We start from the raw sequence: 10,193 nt of genomic DNA on the forward strand, positions 1-10,193 counted from the left end.
AAAAGCAGACATTTATTATAAAATAAGGTCATAATAATAGTAAATTAAATGGTAAATCAATATAATCAACGATTATATTAGAGATAGCCTATAAGACACTTTCTAATGAGCGCAAACTAAACTGTCCAAGCCTGATGGAAATATCCTTAAATTCCAGCTACAGCTGAGGCTGCGATATCAACAGATGTGAGTGAGTTTTCCAGTGCAAAATACACTATAGTGGCACACATCTAACATCATCTGGGGCATAGGATGCACTGCACAATCCACATACTACACATTCGAGACAAATTAATGATGCTATGCTAACGTACATGTTTTGAAACGTGGGAGGAAGCTAAAAGAGAATACTTAGTATACAACAATAGTTGCACCACCTGTCATAAGGAACGGGGGAGTTGGTGTGTGTGTGTGTGGGGGGGTATGATTAAAATAATCAGTGGCGGCTGAGCACAAGTGCCATTCATTTGCAATGTGGGCGCAGAATGGTGAAACACTATCAATGCCAAAAGGTAAGCAAGGTTATATTGACTTTGTCGTTCGATGCAGAGATTAGCATAAGCTAACAGCATTTGCTTCTGATAAGCGACACATACTTGATGAAGTTGTTTCAAAGTGCTTGTGCATGTGCGGTTAATGTACAACATGGGAAACATGGTTCTTGACCTGAAATGACCTGTTCCTTTTCATTTTTGTTGTCAAGCAGGATTGTACCTAGATAAAATGGAATTGAACTAAAATGGAGGATAAATAATAAGGCCAACATTTTCTATAAACTCCTACTGACTGAATGACTGACTGACCAACCCTGCAACCAGATGTGGTATTGTGGTCGATAGAAAATGGGATCAAGAGTAGAGGAATGTGAAGTATTACAAAGTTAGTTATGATGTTATTCCCCCCAAGATATTGATGGCAGAGGTTTCCAAGGGTATGGAGTAGAAGCTACGAGAAGCTGGGTAACTCAGTAAATCAGTATACTGTAATATATTGTTATTAGGCCTTTATTAGGCTTAGTATTTATTACTAAAACAGAAAATCTAATGGTAGCCAGTCATTTGCACAGTATTTGAGGTAACCCGTGGACACAACAGAAAAAAACACTGACAATATCCTCCTTATCAGTCAGTGCATTCAAATTAAACAAATTAATTTTAATTTTAAAATAATTAAACAATTAAACTGAAATTAAACATTAAAATTCATTGCAAAGCTATATCTTTTACATCAACAAAATGTATATTATATTGGAGATGGTGATAGGTCTCGAGCTAAAAGATGGCTCATATCATACGGCCATGAGAAAAATGGCTGATTACCTTTAATCATGCTTCACTCTAGATTAAATTCCTGGGTAGAATTGTCGGGTTACAATTTCATTTTTTGATTATGAGATTTGAACGATTTATATCAACAACAGGAACAAGGTCAGCTGACTAAATGGTATCACTTTCAGAATGTAGCAAAACAGACACTATCTTCCTTTTTATCATTCGCTTGTATCCAGCATGACATTTCAGTGTGTGGGAATTCCAGTCTGTGGTTAAAAATAGAACATCTGCTTCCCATAGGTCCTGCAAATGCATGAGGGCCTATAGGCCAGGCAGGGTTAGCCTTTAGAAATGAGCCATGTCACTGTGTGACACCCTGCATGGAATCTTTTAGCTGCAGGCGACCCCTTTGAGCAGTCTACACCCACTTGAAATAGGATTTCAGTTAAATGAGCCATGACCCCCTTTATAAAGAACCCAATTGCAAAGTGACAAAGAGTCTGCGGCAGGCCAGCTGTCCTTTGCATCCATCATAAACATGTCACTCTGCATGCAAAACTCCTCAATTATAGATTACGTGGCAAAAAGCAGAAAAAGTGAACACGTACAACAGTGCTCTGAGGTACTGGTTCTCATGTCCCCCTATCCAGCCTGTCTTCCATGTATCTTACATCCAACACAGCTGAGGATCATTATCAGGCTTCATGCAGAGCTTGCTGATTAGCTGATCGTTTGAAACACCTGTGTTGGCTGTGGGAGACATGGAAAACAGGCTGGATCGGGATTGAGAACTACTGCTCTGAGGAATACTTGTTTAATTAGTGGCACATGCATGACGTGATAGGGTCTCAAGAAGTTCTCAAGAACCTTCTGCAAAGATGGCCATTTTAGCTTGGAGCTGTCCATTTGGGGTCAATATGGATGTTTCTACGGGTGCTTCAAAGTTGAACTTTACATCGGTCTTTATTTTGATTGCTACCAAATTTGAACGCAAAAAAACAGATGGCAAACTCAACAGCTGTGGAGGTCCTGGACATGAACCATCGACTTATATACATAGAGATGAAATGTAATTTCTAGACATAATAAAATAATGAATTTCTTTTCCAAGAAAGTTTTTAGCGAATGCATCAGGTCTAGTAATATTCTCATTATTCTTGCGCGTCACATTTCTTGAAAACTAGGCCTTGATTTAGATCAGGGGTTCTTAACGATTTTGACCTTCTGGCCCAATTTTTTTCTGTAAAATACATAAAATTGTACATTATTGGTTAAACTGATGTAATTATGGCTTGCTACGTTACTGAATCAAATCCACTTACAGTTTAGCAACAAGCTAAAGCCTTGTAAAATAAATTACATTTTACAATGTGATTGGCACGGTAACATTCATCACGATTTGTATATAAACCTTCACGTTTAACAAGATAGCAAACAGGCTAACAATTCCTGGAACAAACTAAGCTGTGATATGATCAAATTTAAAGTCTCGATGCTCAAGTAAAAGCTGTTAACACGAAAATGTGTAGTGATTCAATTTTATCACAGCAAAAACGGATGCACACTTCAACAACAGAGCAGGTAAAATAGAAATTAGTTAATAATACATAAAAATAATGAAGTCCCAAAATTAAAATAACTATACTTAATAACTTTATTTGTTTGACAAGCCATATTTGTAGCCTATTTCATTTGACAAGTGTTGGATGCATAGTTTCTAAACACTGCAAACATTTTGAAGGTTTCAGTATACGGCGGTCACTAACAAATCCTTTTATAATCAATTATCCTGTCAATTCTAAATCTAATCTAACCGGTTACTAAAACCTTGGGTATAGATTTTATTTATTTATTTAATTTTGAAGTATTGTGCCCCGAAAGTCGAACATCTTGTCTGTGTGGTAAACACAAAAGTGGCCAAAGAATGGTTCCGGGTGTCACAAATTATAATAATGAATTGGAGTTTCCAGGCAAAAATTTTAAAGCGGAGAGACACAATGTGATAAAATGGGCCTCTACACTGCAGAAGTAAATTGAATAATTTCCAAGTGGTTAAAAAAATCTTCATTTGGGGCCTGTCATCATAAGGCATAGAGACACTGATCAGCATTATGTTTCAATTCTTTGACCAGGCAACATATTCAGGCAAAGGGGATGAACATTTTTTTACGGCATAATTTATCAAGGCCTCCATGAGGTGTGCTGATCGCTAGACCATAGATATGATGCCATCTGCATTTAAAGGCTCACCGATATTATTGAGGAAGCATAATACATCCCTTGCGAGACAAAGAGAATAACTTGTCATGATTCAGATTTTTTGGGGGAATTACTTGTATGCAGGATGTTTGACTTTTACTTCAAATCACCTCACACCAATGTCACTTTTGAAGGTGTCAGGATCCATGTGACTCACAAACAAACGCCATCAAGCAGGCGGAAGTTGGTGACGTGAGTGACGTGACGGAAGTTTGTGACGTTGGTGAGTAAGTGACTAGTTCAGAGCTCTCAACTTCTGTTGTAGCCATCATTTTTCCTGTCTTGACCAGCAGATTTGAGCTGAGCAGTTCATCAAATGTGCATTTCTTAATGTTCCCATAAATTCACCCAATGTCCTGATAATTAATTGCATTTTCCCTTCTGTAGAATCCCTTTCACCCCAGTGGAGAGTTACGTTTTCGGGAATCAACACATTCATTATTCTCTTACCTCAAGCAAGCAAATTCCAGCTCATGTCCATTTATTTTTGAAAATGGATTTGAACTGACATCCACAGAGTTGATGTGTAAAAGCACAGAAGTTGAGCAACACTGCAAGCTTGTGATGCAACTACACCTAGTAGTTCTTGTCTCTAAAAGGTAGAATAATAATTTAGTATTTGGCAACCCACATGCCCCAGTGGCTACATGGAGCTCCAAAAGTGCTTAAAGAAAAGATGACCTTGGTGACTAAGGAAGGAAACTACGAAAGGTCAGGGAATTGTGTTGAATTGTGTGGTTAACAAAGAGCTACATTAAGTAACTCACACAATGGCAAACAAGTAAGTTTTGACATTTGTGGAATGCACTGCAAATAGTCTTAATATGAGGGATGCTGGTTGATCAATACTGGGTTCTTAAGTACAAGTATTTTATTATTTTTTTAATATTATTATTTTATTAAATTTCTGACATAACGGAGTGGCCATTCCAGATGAGTAAAGACACTTCTGACCGCATGTGTACTTTTCTTACATAATTTAAATTATTATTATTATTATTTTTTAAGTAGATCATACTACTACACCTGAATGTACATTTATCACTAGCACATTGCAGCATAGAGGTTCAGTTAGAACTGAAATCACTTTCATATTAAACCTTTGTTATTAAAGTCTTGAATGATTGTTGTTTTTTTACACAATGCCAACAGTGGTTACTCTATTTTGTTGTATGGAGTATTGGTCTGTTCTCTTATCTGTTTTCTTTCTCACACATTTTCTTTCCATCACTTTCTTCCTGACTGTGGTCATAAATCACTGGTTACATAAACTGCCTTCAAGTTAGTTTCCGCTAGCGTTACATGAACCCTCCTAAGTACAAAACGGGATGTTAATAGATACCTTAAGAAGTTTAGATGAACTTGTGGTGTTTTTGTTGATATGATTTCAGAATTTCAACTACAATAAATGTAGCACCCAACTCGTATTTGCAGTAAATATTGCAGATTTGCATTATGTGTCATGTGTCACTGAAGCTGTCATTCACTTCCTTTTAGTTTAGTTTCCACACATAAAATACAGTAGACTCTCCGTATTCACAGGGGAAATGGACTGGGTCGACAAAAGAACAACAAGAATCCACTTATAATTGATGGCCATTATAAATGCGTAGGGGAAAAAATCTATCAAAGCCAAAAACTTCTTGGAAAAACTGATAGCGAGCTTTTTGGATGTTGTTTTTTTTTTGGGTTGGCTTACCCCCAACAAAAAAACGTAATTTGATGGAAGAGGGTGTGTGCAGGGTGTACTGAGTCCTTGATGATGCAAGGGGGTGTCTGTTCCTCCAGAAGTCCACAACTATCTCCATGATCTTATTCTAATTATTGCAAAGTTTGTCATCTTTGCACAAGTCCACCAGATGTTCCACCTTCTCTCTGTACTTTGTCCTTGTTAAGTACCGCTGTGTCACACAAAAATGTCACTAGGAGGACATGGTGTTGTGGATCCTGACAGTTTGTGGGCCGTTGGTCAGAAATTCCAGGACCCAGATCCCCAGTGATAGACTCAGCCCAAGAAAATTCAGCTTTTGCACCAGGAAATTGGAATTGGAATTGGAATTTAGATGTTTCTGGGGTTGGTGAAGGACTCTGGTTGGTGGCCTGGTGGGTGGTGTCTGGATTTCACTTTCCTTTCTTTTCTTTGGTCCTTCCTCGGGTCTCCTGACGGTCTCACGACTCTGGCTGAAAGTGTTCGGTTTAGGTGAACGGTATGGGATTTTTTAATAGGTTTTAGGTGAACTAATGAATACACACACACACACTCGCACATACACATACTCACCCACATACAAAAAAATAATAATAATAAAATAAAAATAATAAATTAAAAAAAATTCTGCTTTTGCACCAGGTTCTGTGGGATGATGGTGTTGAAGTCAGAAGAGAAATACATATGGGCGAGTCCTGTGTGGACCACTGATGAGATGCCCATAATCAGTGGAGCGTTTATTCCCCAAGGCGAAGAGTCCACAGTATTGATGTTTTGTTTTTTTTATCTGCACCATGACTAACTTCTCAAAGCACTTCATGACAATTGGAGTGAGGGCTACTGACTGATAGTCATTCACACAGTTGTGAACTCGCGAGGCAGGTCCACTGTTTGCGTAGCAACCTCTGTTGAGCCTCCACCCCGATGTTTCTTCCCCGAGCAGGCATCACAGTCGACAAGAAACAGCTGTATACCATCAATCTTGAAGGGTGAGCTAGGCATGTTGTCCTGTGGTCACGTTTCCATCAAACAAAGAGCAGCATCTCGCTGGAGCCACATAACCTCAGGTGAAGTAAGTCCATTACATTATCTAGTGAGCGAATGTTAGCTAGGAAGAGTGATGGTATAGGCAGAGATGGGCAATTTACAACATTTTGCTGGTACGCTATTTATCATTTGTTAGCGCCCTGGGGACCCTTTCGTCATCGTCCGGCATTTTTGCAAGCTGAACCAAACTGTAATCATTAGTCCGTCATTCTATTTGAACCAGGCTTTCGTCATCACTTCATCAAGAATATTTTAGGACAAACATATACATATGTGGGCATTCCGTCAGTCAGTCATTAATTAATCGTCAAAAAAACGGGCATCCATCAGTGACGAACGCAGAGGTCCGTCAGTACTGACGGAATGCCCACCTCGGGTTATAGGTGATTTGTTAGCCTTTAGCTGAGTTAGACAACCGACACGTTTACCACAATTTTGTTTGCGCGAGCAACGCAGCTGCAGTCTGCTGAGAGTACTTTTCAATGTTGAATAAATAGTTGTCATTGAACTCTGTCTTAGTTATTATACTGTAACTCATCCCAGCTATACTATACACACGCAGTATTAGCATTGAGATGGTGCTAAAAACGTCTTTGATGTCATTGCATAAGAGCTTAATCCTGGGAGCTCGAGAAGCCGCTACGGGGTGCTGCCAGCTTGACTATATTTGTATACAATTACTGTATAGAGAAAAATGAAGTCAGAAATTATTATATTCTTTCAACATTTTTTTTTCTATTCAGGAAGGTAAGTAGTCAGGAAATAACTATTTGCTTGACTTTTCTGTATGATTACTTTTTTTTGTGCAAAACTGTACATTTGAAATACAACAATAACATATTTTAGCATTAAAGTAAGCGGTACAGAAAATGGACAGATGGATGGATATAATTTTGGAGAATGAGCTTGTACTCACTGGTGTATTACCAGAAAAATTTAAAAAGCACTTACATGTTTTAACATTTCTATACTGACTTAATTTCTGTGCCTAATCATTAGAATTAGGAAAATTGTCATTAACTGGATTTTGCGTTTACATAAGTTACATAAGCACAAATTACATCATACTCGTGCACACACGCACGCACGTACACATACGCACTTGTTGCAAAAGGGTGCAGGATGTCTGATAAAGCTACAGTATGCTATCTGTCTGTGGTGGTGGTCTGTTCAGCAGAACAGCTCTTTCTATTCTTAAACACAATATATATATATATATATATATATATATATATATATATAATGTATTACTTAAAGCAAACTCCTTTACTGCAGTTAAGTAGTTTAAATAGAAGCATGTACTCAGTCCATTGTCTTGGTGAAAATATTGACAAGAATCGGTGATTCTGAACAACTTGCTACCTGCAATTAAGTGATAAAAACACTTGTAGTCAAGTGGCTATTATGGGACAAACCCATCCAACTACAAGCCATAAATCTCCTCTAATAGGGGAATGTAAAAGTAAATGTAAACCTTCAACATGACACAACCTGCTGCATGGTCTGGGCTCATGAAGATGGAGGGGGGTGGAGAGAAAGAGATAAAAAAAAGTCTCACAGAAGATGAAGAAGCAAAGAAAAGAGTGGGGGAGTTTTATAAGAAGATTGCAACCACAAGTTGTCAATGTTTATCTTTTCTTTCCGCCTTCTCTGGGCAAAATGTAGGCCGGTGTGCTTTTGTTTAAGGCGTGCAGCGAGACGGGTGGGTTTGTGTGTGAGCCAGTGAGGGTCTTGTAAAAGAGGGAGGAGGGGTTCTTAAGCGAGCAAGACAAATTCAGGGGAACTCTTCCCCTATTAGTTGCCTTTGAAATCTGAAATATTCAAATTGACATGACGATTATGAAACATGCACTCCATGCCGCTCATGCTTTGCTTTCCCATTCTCTCCAAGGGGGGCAGGTGGCAGCTGCTCAGCCCCCCTCCTGGCAGGCAGAAGAAGAAGCAGCTCCGGCCCACGACTACCACTAACATTAGAATGCTTGGAGAGGAAAAGCCATGTGGCGCAGCCCATCACTCGTGGCTAGAGAGCACATAACACTCTCAGCCCCCGTAATTATCACACTCGCCTTGCATTGCCCCCCCAACTTCCTGCAGCGGCTTTGAAAAAAGATACGCTGTGTTTGCTAAGACAGAAAGCAACTTGTCTTGTAATCAGGAATTGATCTAAGATCTTTTATCATCACTAGGTATTTCATAACATCATTGTCTCCAATTTACCAAAAGCAGGCTAACATGGATTACAGTCACTTAATGCATTCATTGTCTCCCCCACTGAACAAGTATAGGAATCTTGCTATGCAACAAAAAGCAGAAACCTTTCGAGTGTTCAGCTGTGGTTCCAGAAGCAACCACTGCTCACTCCAAAAATGCATCATACAAATACAGATGGCGCTTACCTCACTTTGTAGCGATGTACAAGTTGTTTAGCAGTCCATCACCCAACAATGTACACCAAAGTTTGCGGAGGGTGAAGAGGAAGCAACAGGCGAGAATAGTAACGGGGAAACAAAAAGAGATTTAAGACCGTGGACTAAACGAAAAACGGACACACAGACTTCCAGAGACTCCTCGTTGAAGCAAGAGGGTTTTGTTTAAAAAACACTCATACACACACACGCGCACACGTACGCACATGTACACGCATACACACGATCGAGCTAACTCTCTCTCTCTTGCCTGCCTCTCCAGCCTTGACGTCAGCACAGTCACATGACCTCACTCTGGAGTGGAGGGGAAACGCAATGGGAGGGGAAACACTGAGAGAAAAGAGACGCAGAAGCCTGCATTGCCATGGCAACAGGGACACTGCTCTGAAATGATTTCAATAGGTCAACACATGCACGCACACACACGCACTGAGAGGAGTTAGGTAAGAAGACGTGAATCAAAAAGGGCATTAAAATGGCCTTTTATGTATTCAGATTCCAAAACAAAACATATTAAACTGTCCCTATGAACACATAATAACCCGAAAATTACAATTTTTGTTATTAAAGCTCTAATCCATGCCACTCTTTTGACTCAAAGGTTTAATGCAATGCATCATAAATTAAAAAAAAAAACATCAGTAACACATAATGTAGAGCAGGAAATGTAGAACACAGTAACTTCTCAAATGGTAAAATACCCAATAGAGTAATATAAAGAAATAGAGTGCATTACATCCCCCAAATTCTATTTCTAATACACGAGACCACTAAAACATATCATTATCCCATCCTCAACTCCAAAAAAAAAAAAAAAGCTTTGTCAGACGCTATTCATCTGAATAGCATCTGCTGGTCAACTGAATGTGGTGAAGGGAGGGAGGGGGCAGGTCAGCCATGTGAACACTACCCCCACTGAGAAACTGTGTGAAAGACTCATCATGCAAAAAGACATGAGATGGAATGCCACGCAGGGCAGAGAGAACGGACAGTGAAACATTGAAATGAACCTGCAGCTCAGATAAATAGTATGACTGCCAAGTGTCCTGCTCAATGCTAAAATAGAGTCATGGGTAAAAGGTAGCAAGAGGTGGATGAAGTTCAAAGTGACTGAAGTCTGTGGATGAATTCTTGAGAGAAAAAAATCTGGGATCTAAGATGCTTGTATCATGTGAGGACATTCTACTTCTGTGACACACTTGTTTTCATGATTGTAACATTCTCAACAGTTATACATACAGTATGTGCAAAAAACAATTAATAATAATAATAATAATAATAATAAGAATTGTAGGAGCATGAGTGCATTTAAATGTGACATCCCACACAATTTTTGTGTAATTTGTTGTGTTGGAAATAATAGCAGTCCAACATGACTCATCAAATCAATCAATCACACGTGTTGTAAGAAATTATTTTATTACATGGTAAATATTTACCAGTGAGAGTCATAGAAAACCAACAGCCCCAACATTCATGATA

General features: G+C 38.9%; 1 protein-coding gene across 2 annotated transcripts in view; it reads right to left on the reverse strand.

Annotated features, from left to right (window-relative positions):
* The window catches only part of ncalda (neurocalcin delta a), a 36,288-nt gene extending 27,306 nt beyond the window's left edge, over positions 1-8,982 (reverse strand). For both annotated transcript variants that reach the window (XM_077576551.1, XM_077576549.1), the window contains exon 1: positions 8,682-8,982. The gene's annotated coding sequence lies outside the window, so the exon portion shown is untranslated. The remainder of the gene's footprint in view (positions 1-8,681) is intronic.
* Between the last annotated feature and the right edge of the window lie 1,211 nt (positions 8,983-10,193).

This window comes from Vanacampus margaritifer, chromosome 9 (assembly GCF_051991255.1).
Source record: "Vanacampus margaritifer isolate UIUO_Vmar chromosome 9, RoL_Vmar_1.0, whole genome shotgun sequence".
Taxonomy (NCBI): Eukaryota; Metazoa; Chordata; class Actinopteri; order Syngnathiformes; family Syngnathidae; genus Vanacampus; species Vanacampus margaritifer.